Here is a 16,559-nt window from a genome sequence, read left to right as displayed (position 1 = left end):
TTTTATGTATCCTAGAGAGCAAGTATAAAAGACCACCTTACCATAGTTGGGCATATTACCCAACAACTTATATTTGATTGTTAGATAAGAGTGCGCCCAAACAAGAGTCATACTTTCTCTTTTTGTGCATATACAATTGTTTTTTTGACTCTGGGCGCACCGCCACAAGGACAAATGGGAATTTCCATACATATCGTCCACTTCTGGCTAACTTTGGATTAATCATGTAGTTAGAATCTAAGTCAGTGCAGGATCAAAAACCCCTTTTCCCTATGTAATATAACTACGCTGAGCTAAGCTCAGCTTCTGATCCTCTGCACGACTACGCTATTATCCTTCCGGGCAGATATCCTTATCGCCCTAGATCCTTTGTTATTACAATTTCTTTGTGTCTTTTTGTCTTGTTTTCGATCTATATGCTTCAATCTGGTAACGGCCTTTCTTGTATTAATAATAGCTCATGCTCTCAAGTCAGAAAAACTGACATATTAACTACTTGCGACAGGTCACCTGTACTCTGGTAAAACTGAATTACCCATCATGTCCTCCTTCTCTCTTAAAAATGAGCTGTCTAAACGGAGAAACTTAGGACAATTGGAAGATCTACTTTCCGAAACCCCCAATATTGAGACTACGTCGACAGACTGGAGAACATCTCTCTCCAAATTACAAAGAACCCTTCAGAGACGTATCCACCTAACCTGGGACATTACCACGTTAGATAATTACATCAAGCATAAGATAGTACCTAGGGGTCTTAGACCCAAGATTTTCCCCTCCTTTCCTCTCGCCACAGAAAACCTTAAGAGCGAATGGGAATCAGCTTTACTGAAATGTTCCAATGACTTATTGCATATTTTGGTTAAACATGATACCTTGATGTTAGATCAGGTTGAGAAAGAAATAGAGGAGTTGGGAAAAGATTTAGAGAATTGGGAGAAAGACGTATCTTTCCAGACCACCTTTGAAAAATACAAAAAGGATCTGGATACTTACGAAAAAACCATAATTGACAGGAAACGAAACAAGTTGCAGAGAGACAGAAGAGATTTCTCTCAAGGAGATATTTTCAGGTGGAATTTACAGCCCCCTAGGAGTAGAGGGAGAAGACAACAAGAGGACTATACGTTCTCTGAATTCAAATCATCCAACAGTGAGGTCTCTCCTAGTGAGACACACGATACGGCACGATTCACCCCTAATTCTAGCAGAGAAGGCACCCCTCAACGTCATTTTTTAGAAAGAGGACAGAAACCAAGAGGAAGATACAAACCTCAAGAAAGACGAGACGAGGGGGGAAGAAGAGACACGGGACGAGACCCCCGATGGGATATGCCACGAACATCGAGGTACCCGGAACGCCAGAGACGGAAGGCACGGTAGACCCTTCCCCACCTCAACATTTAACAATAATTAACCTATCTCGTAGAATTCTCACTAGCACAATCCAATGTTCTCAGCAAAGGCCTCTCCTTCTCCCCCTCCAAGTCTTTCGACAGATTTTTGTGGGAAAAAGATCTAAGACTATTCGGTCATAAACTCCTTCTGAAAATTTTTTTTGCAAAAAGGAGCCAACAAAAAGATGACGTCCCAGAACTCCTAACAACGGAGGAAGACAGGAACACGCTTAGCATCCTGGAAGAACTGTACTCCGAATCTAACACAGACTCTACAACTGACCGACGCCCAATGTGTAAAAGCAAATCCAATTTCTTCCCTTCAGATGATAATAGTCCTGAAGTACGAGTATTCCTGAATCTGGTTGCCAGGGAATTTGATAACATCCACATGAGAAATCTGAATAGGCGACATGCATTACCGGACAATCTGAAGAAGGAGGAAAGACAAGCACTCAAGGAACTACATACCTGGAAGGATGTGGTCATAAAGCCGTCCGATAAGGGTGGGAACATCTTTCTGTGGCCAATAGACATGTACACCATTGAGGCACTCCGCCAATTAAATCAGACAACCTGTTATAGGAAACTCTCCCACAATCCGATCCCACAATTTTTGAGAGAATATTCCCAGCTGATCGACGAAGCAGTCTCCACAGGCACAATTACAAAACAGGAGCACAAATACCTTTCAGTCACAAATCCTAGGATACCCACCTTCTACCTCCTCCCTAAGATCCACAAGAACATTCAAAGACCACCAGGCAGACCAATTATGTCTGGTAATGGAGGGTTGCTGGAACAACCCAGTTGTTTCCTGGACTTGCACCTTCGAGAGCACGTATTACAGCTGCCATCCTATCTACAAGATACATCTGACTTGCTCCGCAAGATACGAGATATTAATTTTGAGGACCACTTTCTACTGGCTACGTTGGACGTAGAGGCGCTGTATACGAGTATCGACCACCAGATGGGCCTCGAGGCAGTGAAATACTTCTTGGATTCCAGCAAGGATGACGATTTCAACTCCTTACTATTTAATCTGTTGAAATTTGTATTAGAAAAGAATCATTTCACCTTCCAGGATCGTTTTTACTTACAAGTGAGGGGTACCGCGATGGGCGCAGCCTGCGCACCTACGTACGCCAACTTATTCTTGGGAAGGTGGGAACAAACTCACGTCTTTGATGAACAGAATGACATCTATACTGAGCATGTATTAATATCGCTCAGGTATATAGATGATATTTTTATCATCTGGGATGGCACAGAGGAACTGTTACTATCATTCATTCATCATCTCAACAATAACAACTTAAACATAAAACTAACACATACAATCAGTAAAGATATGGTTGCCTTTTTGGATCTACGGATCTATAAGTCTTCCGACGGCACACTAGCTACAGAACTCTACCGAAAAGAAACTGCCACAAACAGTATCCTCCTCCAAACCAGCGCACATTTCCCCCCGACTATTGAAAACATTCCTAAGGGGGGAATTTTTGAGATTGAGGCGCAATTGCTCAGAGGTGGGGGTATATAAGATGAATAGTCAAGCATTGGTTAGCCGGCTCCTAGAAAAGGGATACAGTAAGCGCTCTCTCAAACGGGCACAAAAAGAAGCACTTCATACCAGTAGAGATACTCTGATCTCCCGACGTCAGCTCAAGACTAAGGATGATGACACCAAAATCAGGTTCGTTGGAACCTTCTGTCCTGAATGGAAACTCCTGAAACAGGCAATTGAGAAACATCTGCCCATTTTATAATTAGACACGGAATTATCACCTTACGTCGATTCGAAAAATCAACATGAGTCGGCGAAGGTCCAGAAACATAAAGGACCATCTGGTTAGAAGTCACTTTATCAAAAACACACCCACACAGAGCCAAATAACGGATTTTATATGGCTAGTAGCATATCAGCAGACACCAGAGTGACAGGTACGTTCCCCTGTGGAAAATGTAAAGTATGCCCCCACATTCTGAAAACCAATTCAGTGGTAGACAGATATGGTAAAACCACAAAGATTAAACAATTTTTCAATTGCGATACGCAATCACTCATCTACTGCATCACGTGCGATTGCAACGTTAGATATATAGGAATGACAACTCGCAAACTCAAGGAAAGAGCGTTAGAACATCTTGGCACCTGTCGCAATGCCGTCATGGACCTGGTCCGGATGAAGCAACTAACCACAGTCGCCAGACATTTTTATACCTTTCACAAAGGTCGTCAGAAGGACCTTAAGATCTTCGGTCTGGAGAAAATCCATCTGGGAATTAGGGGTGGAGACATCACCAAAGAACTTTTGAAAAAAGAAAGCGAATGGACCTTTAGGCTGAATGGACTCAGACCTAATGGCCTTAATGAGAACATTAATTTCAGTGTTTTCCTTTAAATTTAATCTGTAATACTCTCTCATTGAGACCTACTTATACCTAGAATCTCCCCATCTATTTGAACACCAGCGGCCTAACCCAGCCAATCATTATCCATATTAAGCATAGTATCACTTGCTTGTATCTCACAGGCACCCCACCATTTATCCTTCTGCCTACACTCATTAACCTTGTTTCCACACAAGTCTCTCTTGTGTTTTCCTCTCTTTTCCTCTTCTTTGTCGTCACTACTCACACCACTGATAACACAACTGATTCTACTGTTATCACCTGTGCACGGTTTTCACAACACGCATGTCCTATACTTAATGTACACTTTTTTCTTTCACCCATGTACTGTCCCCACTCAAGCCTTCCTGGCTATAAATACAATCTCTGCCCAACCAACGTTTGACAACACAACCTACATCACTTCTATCCCTGCCTTGCTCCTGTTCCTTCACACACATCCCCGTGCTGCCAGACACATTCAACAGTTTGCACCACTCATCACAGTTTACCCATTCCATTGGGTCACATTTCAACCCTAATTTGCATGCCATTAGGGCAGCATTCTCAAACCCCCCTTTTTTTCACCTATACAATTTCCCCTTTTCAGACAATCATTTTCCACCAAGTCTGTACCTCACTGTCACACTAACTTTTACTCTTTATTCTCTCAGTCAATCCCGGGTTTCTCATTCATTTCCCAACACCCCTTTTCCTCTCCAAACAGTGCATGTTTTAATACATCTCTAATTGAACCTGTTAGTGTACTTCTGTACTTTTGTACCCTTTTTTTATTTTACAATTTCTTATTTCTGATTCCTAATACAATAATGGTCACCACACTTAGAAGACGTGGTTTTCCTAGTAACCCATTAACTTTTACTTGACGAGGGACTTCACGCTGGATACGTGGGTATCATAGCAACCCACCAACACTGAGTTCCAGACGGACGGAAGCTTGGTATTCAATCTCCGCCAGCACAACTATACCTACGTCATGCCGTATGGTGACGCGGGTATCCTAGCAACCAGGGATAACAACACGCGGCGGAAGCCCAGACTGAAACTTCCGCCAGCATAGCGCGATCTAACTATGTCGCCCTGAGCAATCACGTAAGCACTCAGCTTCCACCTCAGCAACTTTCGCTAACTCTAATTAGCTTCTACACAGCTAATAGGGATATGATTATCTTTCCATTCCCCTTACGATTTTTTAACACAATAGGGCGGTAATAGCATGTAAAACTTCCGCCCTTCCCTTAAGTCCGCCCCTGTGATGCGTCCCTTACTGGCCTCCGATTGGACTAGAAGTTAATACAACCATGCCCTCATTATTAGCCACAGGTGTACAGCAATTTGCAGGCGCACTTAAATACTCTGACAGAATACCTGGAAGAGCAGCTCAGAAAGGAAGTGAACAAGCCCATGAATGGGTGAAACGCGTTTTCCTCCTGGGCACATGCCTGCCTGACATTGGATTGGGTGATATTTGATCCGTTATTATTTCAGATTTCAAGCGTTAGCATTTTCTTTAGGGCATATGCCTGGTTATTGTCAGATTGATTGACATTTGATCCCTCATTTTTCCAGACCTTTATGCCTTAGCAGTATACTTATATAATTTTGGGGCATATGCCTGGTTATTGTCAGATTGATTGACATTTGATCCCTCATTTTTCCAGACCTTTATGCCTTAGCAGTATACTTATATATTTTTGAAAGCAGATGCTGGATTGGGTGACATTTGATCCCTCATTTTTTCATGTGTTATGCGTTTGCAGTATACTTATGTATCTTTATAAGCATTTATTCAACTAACTTTTTGCTGCTATCCGCTGATTACATTTCTCCTTGGCATATGCCTGCTTAATATTGGATTGGGTGATATGTGATCCTTTATTATTTCAGATTTCAGGCTTTAGTAGTTTCTCTAGGGCACTTGCCTGGTTGTATTTGGATTGGGTGACATTTTTGATCCCCCACTCTCTCAATTCTAATGCTTTAGCAGTATATTTATTTCTAATAGCAGATGCTGGATTGTGTGACATTTGACCCCTCATTTTTTCATTTTTTCAACTCTCATACTTTAGCAGTATACTAATGTATCTTTGCAAGCATCTATTTAACTAACTTCTGCTGGTATCCCCAGCTATGCCGATCATAATTATGTCCCCTGTGGTTACATGCCTGTTTCCCTTGGGCACATGCCTGTATGATAAATTGACTAGATAACATTTTTGATCTTTTGACTCAGGTCGTACTACTTAGCAGCATATTCTGACAACCCTTAAACAATTTAGTAACGAATTTTGCTATTTTTTCCAACTGATTTTGTGATACCTTATTAACTAAGAATATATGCTTTTCTCTTTCTTTCCCAACTTGGCTTCCTTCTGTAAACTCTCATCCACGATTCTGGGGAGCGTGCCCCCGCAGGGAACACGCCTCTTCAGTCTAACGTGGACAGCAGATTCACACCTATCTAAATAGCTGCTATCTCCCCTCCTCACCCAGTCCCCATCACTCTTTTGGAGGACTCCATCCCTCCATTTCGGTGCACTCTCATTGGTGCTGTAGCCTTCCTACAACCATACCCCTGCGTTCACGCCCAATCTCGTCCGATCTTGGAAGCTAAACGGAGGTGGGCTGGGTCAGTACCTAGATGGGCGACTTCTAGGGAATACCCAGTGAAGTAGGAGGACTATCTTCCCTATAGACTTAACACCAACAGCAGTATCACCACTTACACTCATTCCTACTATTCTCTGAACTTCCAATCGTTACGGCCGTCTGTGTCATTGGCCGACCAATAGGATCTTTTCTCCATGTGTTCATTGGCCGACTAATAGAATCATTTTTCTATGTGTGGATTTTCCCACCAATATAGCTAACCCAACCAGGGTTCATTAATACAAACATTGTTTGTACTGATCTTTGGCAGACGGAAGTAGCATAATATGTGGCTATCTTCCTATATGCGGTTATCCAGGCATAATCAAGATCAGAACATTCCTTAAATTTGAAGCAGCCACTTTCCATTGGATCCATTCACAATTGTATTTGGCCTATATGTCCGGATGAATTTTTATGTATCCTAGAGAGCAAGTATAAAAGACCACCTTACCATAGTTGGGCATATTACCCAACAACTTATATTTGATTGTTAGATAAGAGTGCGCCCAAACAAGAGTCATACTTTCTCTTTTTGTGCATATACAATTGTTTTTTTGACTCTGGGCGCACCGCCACAAGGACAAATGGGAATTTCCATACATATCGTCCACTTCTGGCTAACTTTGGATTAATCATGTAGTTAGAATCTAAGTCAGTGCAGGATCAAAAACCCTTTTTCCCTATGTAATATAACTACGCTGAGCTAAGCTCAGCTTCTGATCCTCTGCACGACTACGCTATTATCCTTCCGGGCAGATATCCTTATCGCCCTAGATCCTTTGTTATTACAATTTCTTTGTGTCTTTTTGTCTTGTTTTCGATCTATATGCTTCAATCTGGTAACGGCCTTTCTTGTATTAATAATAGCTCATGCTCTCAAGTCAGAAAAACTGACATATTAACTACTTGCGACAGGTCACCTGTACTCTGGTAAAACTGAATTACCCATCATGTCCTCCTTCTCTCTTAAAAATGAGCTGTCTAAACGGAGAAACTTAGGACAATTGGAATATCTACTTTCCGAAACCCCCAATATTGAGACTACGTCGACAGACTGGAGAACATCTCTCTCCAAATTACAAAGAACCCTTCAGAGACGTATCCACCTAACCTGGGACATTACCACGTTAGATAATTACATCAAGCATAAGATCGTACCTAGGGGTCTTAGACCCAAGATTTTCCCCTCCTTTCCTCTCGCCACAGAAAACCTTAAGAGCGAATGGGAATCAGCTTTACTGAAATGTTCCAATGACTTATTACATATTTTGGTTAAACATGATACCTTGATGTTAGATCAGGTTGAGAAAGAAATAGAGGAGTTGGGAAAAGATTTAGAGAATTGGGAGAAAGACGTATCTTTCCAGACCACCTTTGAAAAATACAAAAAGGATCTGGATACTTACGAAAAAACCATAATTGACAGGAAACGAAACAAGTTGCAGAGAGACAGAAGAGATTTCTCTCAAGGAGATATTTTCAGGTGGAATTTACAGCCCCCTAGGAGTAGAGGGAGAAGACAACAAGAGGACTATACGTTCTCTGAATTCAAATCATCCAACAGTGAGGACTCTCCTAGTGAGACACACGATACGGTACGATTCACCCCTAATTCTAGCAGAGAAGGCTCCCCTCAACGTCATTTTTTAGAAAGAGGACAGAAACCAAGAGGAAGATACAAACCTCAAGAAAGACGAGACGAGGGGGGAAGAAGAGACACGGGACGAGACCCCCGATGGGATATGCCACGAACATCGAGGTACCCGGAACGCCAGAGACGGAAGGCACGGTAGACCCGTCCCCACCTCAACATTTAACAATAATTAACCTATCTCGTAGAATTCTCACTAGCACAATCCAATGTTCTCAGCAAAGGCCTCTCCTTCTCCCCCTCCAAGTCTTTCGACAGATTTTTGTGGGAAAAAGACCTAAGACTATTCGGTCATAAACTCCTTCTGAAAAATTTTTTTGCAAAAAGGAGCCAACAAAAAGATGACGTCCCAGAACTCCTAACAACGGAGGAAGACAGGAACACGCTTAGCATCCTGGAAGAACTGTACTCCGAATCTAACACAGACTCTACAACTGACCGACGCCCAATGTGTAAAAGCAAATCCAATTTCTTCCCTTCAGATGATAATAGTCCTGAAGTACGAGTATTCCTGAATCTGGTTGCCAGGGAATTTGATAACATCCACATGAGAAATCTGAATAGGCGACATGCATTACCGGACAATCTGAAGAAGGAGGAAAGACAAGCACTCAAGGAACTACATACCTGGAAGGATGTGGTCATAAAGCCGTCCGATAAGGGTGGGAACATCGTTCTGTGGCCAATAGACATGTACACCATTGAGGCACTCCGCCAATTAAATCAGACAACCTGTTATAGGAAACTCTCCCACAATCCGATCCCACAATTTTTGAGAGAATATTCCCAGCTGATCGACGAAGCAGTCTCCACAGGCACAATTACAAAACAGGAGCACAAATACCTTTCAGTCACAAATCCTAGGATACCCACCTTCTACCTCCTCCCTAAGATCCACAAGAACATTCAAAGACCACCAGGCAGACCAATTATGTCTGGTAATGGAGGGTTGCTGGAACAACCCAGTTGTTTCCTGGACTTGCACCTTCGAGAGCACGTATTACAGCTGCCATCCTATCTACAAGATACATCTGACTTGCTCCGCAAGATACGAGATATTAATTTTGAGGACCACTTTCTACTGGCTACGTTGGACGTAGAGGCGCTGTATACGAGTATCGACCACCAGATGGGCCTCGAGGCAGTGAAATACTTCTTGGATTCCAGCAAGGATGACGATTTCAACTCCTTACTATTTAATCTGTTGAAATTTGTATTAGAAAAGAATCATTTCACCTTCCAGGATCGTTTTTACTTACAAGTGAGGGGTACCGCGATGGGCGCAGCCTGCGCACCTACGTACGCCAACTTATTCTTGGGAAGGTGGGAACAAACTCACGTCTTTGATGAACAGAATGACATCTATACTGAGCATGTATTAATATCGCTCAGGTATATAGATGATATTTTTATCATCTGGGATGGCACAGAGGAACTGTTACTATCATTCATTCATCATCTCAACAATAACAACTTAAACATAAAACTAACACATACAATCAGTAAAGATATGGTTGCCTTTTTGGATCTACGGATCTATAAGTCTTCCGACGGCACACTAGCTACAGAACTCTACCGAAAAGAAACTGCCACAAACAGTATCCTCCTCCAAACCAGCGCACATTTCCCCCCGACTATTGAAAACATTCCTAAGGGGGGAATTTTTGAGATTGAGGCGCAATTGCTCGGAGGTGGGGGTATATAAGATGAATAGTCAAGCATTGGTTAGCCGGCTCCTAGAAAAGGGATACAGTAAGCGCTCTCTCAAACGGGCACAAAAAGAAGCACTTCATACCAGTAGAGATACTCTGATCTCCCGACGTCAGCTCAAGACTAAGGATGATGACACCAAAATCAGGTTCGTTGGAACCTTCTGTCCTGAATGGAAACTCCTGAAACAGGCAATTGAGAAACATCTGCCCATTTTACAATTAGACACGGAATTATCACCTTACGTCGATTCGAAAAATCAACATGAGTCGGCGAAGGTCCAGAAACATAAAGGACCATCTGGTTAGAAGTCACTTTATCAAAAACACACCCACACAGAGCCAAATAACGGATTTTATATGGCTAGTAGCATATCAGCAGACACCAGAGTGACAGGTACGTTCCCCTGTGGCAAATGTAAAGTATGCCCCCACATTCTGAAAACCAATTCAGTGGTAGACAGATATGGTAAAACCACAAAGATTAAACAATTTTTCAATTGCGATACGCAATCACTCATCTACTGCATCACGTGCGATTGCAACGTTAGATATATAGGAATGACAACTCGCAAACTCAAGGAAAGAGCGTTAGAACATCTTGGCACCTGTCGCAATGCCGTCATGGACCTGGTCCGGATGAAGCAACTAACCACAGTCGCCAGACATTTTTATACCTTTCACAAAGGTCGTCAGAAGGACCTTAAGATCTTCGGTCTGGAGAAAATCCATCTGGGAATTAGGGGTGGAGACATCACCAAAGAACTTTTGAAAAAAGAAAGCGAATGGACCTTTAGGCTGAATGGACTCAGACCTAATGGCCTTAATGAGAACATTAATTTCAGTGTTTTCCTTTAAATTTAATCTGTAATACTCTCTCATTGAGACCTACTTATACCTAGAATCTCCCCATCTATTTGAACACCAGCGGCCTAACCCAGCCAATCATTATCCATATTAAGCATAGTATCACTTGCTTGTATCTCACAGGCACCCCACCATTTATCCTTCTGCCTACACTCATTAACCTTGTTTCCACACAAGTCTCTCTTGTGTTTTCCTCTCTTTTCCTCTTCTTTGTCGTCACTACTCACACCACTGATAACACAACTGATTCTACTGTTATCACCTGTGCACGGTTTTCACAACACGCATGTCCTATACTTAATGTACACTTTTTTCTTTCACCCATGTACTGTCCCCACTCAAGCCTTCCTGGCTATAAATACAATCTCTGCCCATCCAACGTTTGACAACACAACCTACATCACTTCTATCCCTGCCTTGCTCCTGTTCCTTCACACACATCCCCGTGCTGCCAGACACATTCAACAGTTTGCACCACTCATCACAGTTTACCCATTCCATTGGGTCACATTTCAACCCTAATTTGCATGCCATTAGGGCAGCATTCTCAAACCCCCCTTTTTTTCACCTATACAATTTCCCCTTTTCAGACAATCATTTTCCACCAAGTCTGTACCTCACTGTCACACTAACTTTTACTCTTTATTCTCTCAGTCAATCCCGGGTTTCTCATTCATTTCCCAACACCCCTTTTCCTCTCCAAACAGTGCATGTTTTAATACATCTCTATTGAACCTGTTAGTGTACTTCTGTACTTTTGTACCCTTTTTTTATTTTACAATTTCTTATTTCTGATTCCTAATACAATAATGGTCACCACACTTAGAAGACGTGGTTTTCCTAGTAACCCATTAACTTTTACTTGACGAGGGACTTCACGCTGGATACGTGGGTATCATAGCAACCCACCAACACTGAGTTCCAGACGGACGGAAGCTTGGTATTCAATCTCCGCCAGCACAACTATACCTACGTCATGCCGTATGGTGACGCGGGTATCCTAGCAACCAGGGATAACAACACGCGGCGGAAGCCCAGACTGAAACTTCCGCCAGCATAGCGCGATCTAACTATGTCGCCCTGAGCAATCACGTAAGCACTCAGCTTCCACCTCAGCAACTTTCGCTAACTCTAATTAGCTTCTACACAGCTAATAGGGATATGATTATCTTTCCATTCCCCTTACGATTTTTTAACACAATAGGGCGGTAATAGCATGTAAAACTTCCGCCCTTCCCTTAAGTCCGCCCCTGTGATGCGTCCCTTACTGGCCTCCGATTGGACTAGAAGTTAATACAACCATGCCCTCATTATTAGCCACAGGTGTACAGCAATTTGCAGGCGCTGATTACATTTCTCCTTGGCATATGCCTGCTTAATATTGGATTGGGTGATATGTGATCCTTTATTATTTCAGATTTCAGGCTTTAGTAGTTTCTCTAGGGCACTTGCCTGGTTGTATTTGGATTGGGTGACATTTTTGATCCCCCACTCTCTCAATTCTAATGCTTTAGCAGTATATTTATTTCTAATAGCAGATGCTGGATTGCGTGACATTTGACCCCTCATTTTTTCATTTTTTCAACTCTCATACTTTAGCAGTATACTTATGTATCTTTGCAAGCATCTATTTAACTAACTTCTGCTGGTATCCCCAGCTATGCCGATCATAATTATGTCCCCTGTGGTTACATGCCTGTTTCCCTTGGGCACATGCCTGTATGATAAATTGACTAGATAACATTTTTGATCTTTTGACTCAGGTCGTACTACTTAGCAGCATATTCTGACAACCCTTAAACAATTTAGTAACGAATTTTGCTATTTTTTCCAACTGATTTTGTGATACCTTATTAACTAAGAATATATGCTTTTCTCTTTCTTTCCCAACTTGGCTTCCTTCTGTGAACTCTCATCCACGATTCTGGGGAGCGTGCCCCCGCAGGGAACACGCCTCTTCAGTCTAACGTGGACAGCAGATTCACACCTATCTAAATAGCTGCTATCTCCCCTCCTCACCCAGTCCCCATCACTCTTTTGGAGGACTCCATCCCTCCATTTCGGTGCACTCTCATTGGTGCTGTAGCCTTCCTACAACCATACCCCTGCGTTCACGCCCAATCTCGTCCGATCTTGGAAGCTAAACGGAGGTGGGCTGGGTCAGTACCTAGATGGGCGACTTCTAGGGAATACCCAGTGAAGTAGGAGGACTATCTTCCCTATAGACTTAACACCAACAGCAGTATCACCACTTACACTCATTCCTACTATTCTCTGAACTTCCAATCGTTACGGCCGTCTGTGTCATTGGCCGACCAATAGGATCTTTTCTCCATGTGTTCATTGGCCGACTAATAGAATCATTTTTCTATGTGTGGATTTTCCCACCAATATAGCTAACCCAACCATGGTTCATTAATACAAACATTGTTTGTACTGATCTTTGGCAGACGGAAGTAGCATAATATGTGGCTATCTTCCTATATGCGGTTATCCAGGCATAATCAAGATCAGAACATTCCTTAAATTTGAAGCAGCCACTTTCCATTGGATCCATTCACAATTGTATTTGGCCTATATGTCCGGATGAATTTTTATGTATCCTAGAGAGCAAGTATAAAAGACCACCTTACCATAGTTGGGCATATTACCCAACAACTTATATTTGATTGTTAGATAAGAGTGCGCCCAAACAAGAGTCATACTTTCTCTTTTTGTGCATATACAATTGTTTTTTTGACTCTGGGCGCACCGCCACAAGGACAAATGGGAATTTCCATACATATCGTCCACTTCTGGCTAACTTTGGATTAATCATGTAGTTAGAATCTAAGTCAGTGCAGGATCAAAAACCCTTTTTCCCTATGTAATATAACTACGCTGAGCTAAGCTCAGCTTCTGATCCTCTGCACGACTACGCTATTATCCTTCCGGGCAGATATCCTTATCGCCCTAGATCCTTTGTTATTACAATTTCTTTGTGTCTTTTTGTCTTGTTTTCGATCTATATGCTTCAATCTGGTAACGGCCTTTCTTGTATTAATAATAGCTCATGCTCTCAAGTCAGAAAAACTGACATATTAACTACTTGCGACAGGTCACCTGTACTCTGGTAAAACTGAATTACCCATCATGTCCTCCTTCTCTCTTAAAAATGAGCTGTCTAAACGGAGAAACTTAGGACAATTGGAAGATCTACTTTCCGAAACCCCCAATATTGAGACTACGTCGACAGACTGGAGAACATCTCTCTCCAAATTACAAAGAACCCTTCAGAGACGTATCCACCTAACCTGGGACATTACCACGTTAGATAATTACATCAAGCATAAGATCGTACCTAGGGGTCTTAGACCCAAGATTTTCCCCTCCTTTCCTCTCGCCACAGAAAACCTTAAGAGCGAATGGGAATCAGCTTTACTGAAATGTTCCAATGACTTATTACATATTTTTGTTAAACATGATACCTTGATGTTAGATCAGGTTGAGAAAGAAATAGAGGAGTTGGGAAAAGATTTAGAGAATTGGGAGAAAGACGTATCTTTCCAGACCACCTTTGAAAAATACAAAAAGGATCTGGATACTTACGAAAAAACCATAATTGACAGGAAACGAAACAAGTTGCAGAGAGACAGAAGAGATTTCTCTCAAGGAGATATTTTCAGGTGGAATTTACAGCCCCCTAGGAGTAGAGGGAGAAGACAACAAGAGGACTATACGTTCTCTGAATTCAAATCATCCAACAGTGAGGACTCTCCTAGTGAGACACACGATACGGCACGATTCACCCCTAATTCTAGCAGAGAAGGCTCCCCTCAACGTCATTTTTTAGAAAGAGGACAGAAACCAAGAGGAAGATACAAACCTCAAGAAAGACGAGACGAGGGGGGAAGAAGAGACACGGGACGAGACCCCCGATGGGATATGCCACGAACATCGAGGTACCCGGAACGCCAGAGACGGAAGGCACAGTAGACCCGTCCCCACCTCAACATTTAACAATAATTAACCTATCTCGTAGAATTCTCACTAGCACAATCCAATGTTCTCAGCAAAGGCCTCTCCTTCTCCCCCTCCAAGTCTTTCGACAGATTTTTGTGGGAAAAAGACCTAAGACTATTCGGTCATAAACTCCTTCTGAAAAATTTTTTTGCAAAAAGGAGCCAACAAAAAGATGACGTCCCAGAACTCCTAACAACGGAGGAAGACAGGAACACGCTTAGCATCCTGGAAGAACTGTACTCCGAATCTAACACAGACTCTACAACTGACCGACGCCCAATGTGTAAAAGCAAATCCAATTTCTTCCCTTCAGATGATAATAGTCCTGAAGTACGAGTATTCCTGAATCTGGTTGCCAGGGAATTTGATAACATCCACATGAGAAATCTGAATAGGCGACATGCATTACCGGACAATCTGAAGAAGGAGGAAAGACAAGCACTCAAGGAACTACATACCTGGAAGGATGTGGTCATAAAGCCGTCCGATAAGGGTGGGAACATCGTTCTGTGGCCAATAGACATGTACACCATTGAGGCACTCCGCCAATTAAATCAGACAACCTGTTATAGGAAACTCTCCCACAATCCGATCCCACAATTTTTGAGAGAATATTCCCAGCTGATCGACGAAGCAGTCTCCACAGGCACAATTACAAAACAGGAGCACAAATACCTTTCAGTCACAAATCCTAGGATACCCACCTTCTACCTCCTCCCTAAGATCCACAAGAACATTCAAAGACCACCAGGCAGACCAATTATGTCTGGTAATGGAGGGTTGCTGGAACAACCCAGTTGTTTCCTGGACTTGCACTTTCGAGAGCACGTATTACAGCTGCCATCCTATCTACAAGATACATCTGACTTGCTCCGCAAGATACGAGATATTAATTTTGAGGACCACTTTCTACTGGCTACGTTGGACGTAGAGGCGCTGTATACGAGTATCGACCACCAGATGGGCCTCGAGGCAGTGAAATACTTCTTGGATTCCAGCAAGGATGACGATTTCAACTCCTTACTATTTAATCTGTTGAAATTTGTATTAGAAAAGAATCATTTCACCTTCCAGGATCGTTTTTACTTACAAGTGAGGGGTACCGCGATGGGCGCAGCCTGCGCACCTACGTACGCCAACTTATTCTTGGGAAGGTGGGAACAAACTCACGTCTTTGATGAACAGAATGACATCTATACTGAGCATGTATTAATATCGCTCAGGTATATAGATGATATTTTTATCATCTGGGATGGCACAGAGGAACTGTTACTATCATTCATTCATCATCTCAACAATAACAACTTAAACATAAAACTAACACATACAATCAGTAAAGATATGGTTGCCTTTTTGGATCTACGGATCTATAAGTCTTCCGACGGCACACTAGCTACAGAACTCTACCGAAAAGAAACTGCCACAAACAGTATCCTCCTCCAAACCAGCGCACATTTCCCCCCGACTATTGAAAACATTCCTAAGGGGGAATTTTTGAGATTGAGGCGCAATTGCTCGGAGGTGGGGGTATATAAGATGAATAGTCAAGCATTGGTTAGCCGGCTCCTAGAAAAGGGATACAGTAAGCGCTCTCTCAAACGGGCACAAAAAGAAGCACTTCATACCAGTAGAGATACTCTGATCTCCCGACGTCAGCTCAAGACTAAGGATGATGACACCAAAATCAGGTTCGTTGGAACCTTCTGTCCTGAATGGAAACTCCTGAAACAGGCAATTGAGAAACATCTGCCCATTTTACAATTAGACACGGAATTATCACCTTACGTCGATTCGAAAAATCAACATGAGTCGGCGAAGGTCCAGAAACATAAAGGACCATCTGGTTAGAAGTCACTTTAT

General features: G+C 42.5%; 1 protein-coding gene and 2 pseudogenes across 1 annotated transcript in view; all 3 read left to right on the top strand.

Annotated features, from left to right (window-relative positions):
- MFRP (membrane frizzled-related protein) overlaps positions 1-16,559 on the top strand; it is a 211,523-nt gene that overhangs the window by 74,490 nt on the left and 120,474 nt on the right. The window lies entirely within an intron of this gene.
- LOC134968260 (5S ribosomal RNA) lies at positions 6,378-6,496 on the top strand (annotated as a pseudogene).
- LOC134968259 (5S ribosomal RNA) lies at positions 12,787-12,905 on the top strand (annotated as a pseudogene).

The sequence above is a fragment of the Pseudophryne corroboree genome, chromosome 10 (genome assembly GCF_028390025.1).
Source record: "Pseudophryne corroboree isolate aPseCor3 chromosome 10, aPseCor3.hap2, whole genome shotgun sequence".
In the NCBI taxonomy this organism is placed as follows: Eukaryota; Metazoa; Chordata; class Amphibia; order Anura; family Myobatrachidae; genus Pseudophryne; species Pseudophryne corroboree.
This window is presented reverse-complemented; position numbering and strand designations above follow the sequence as displayed.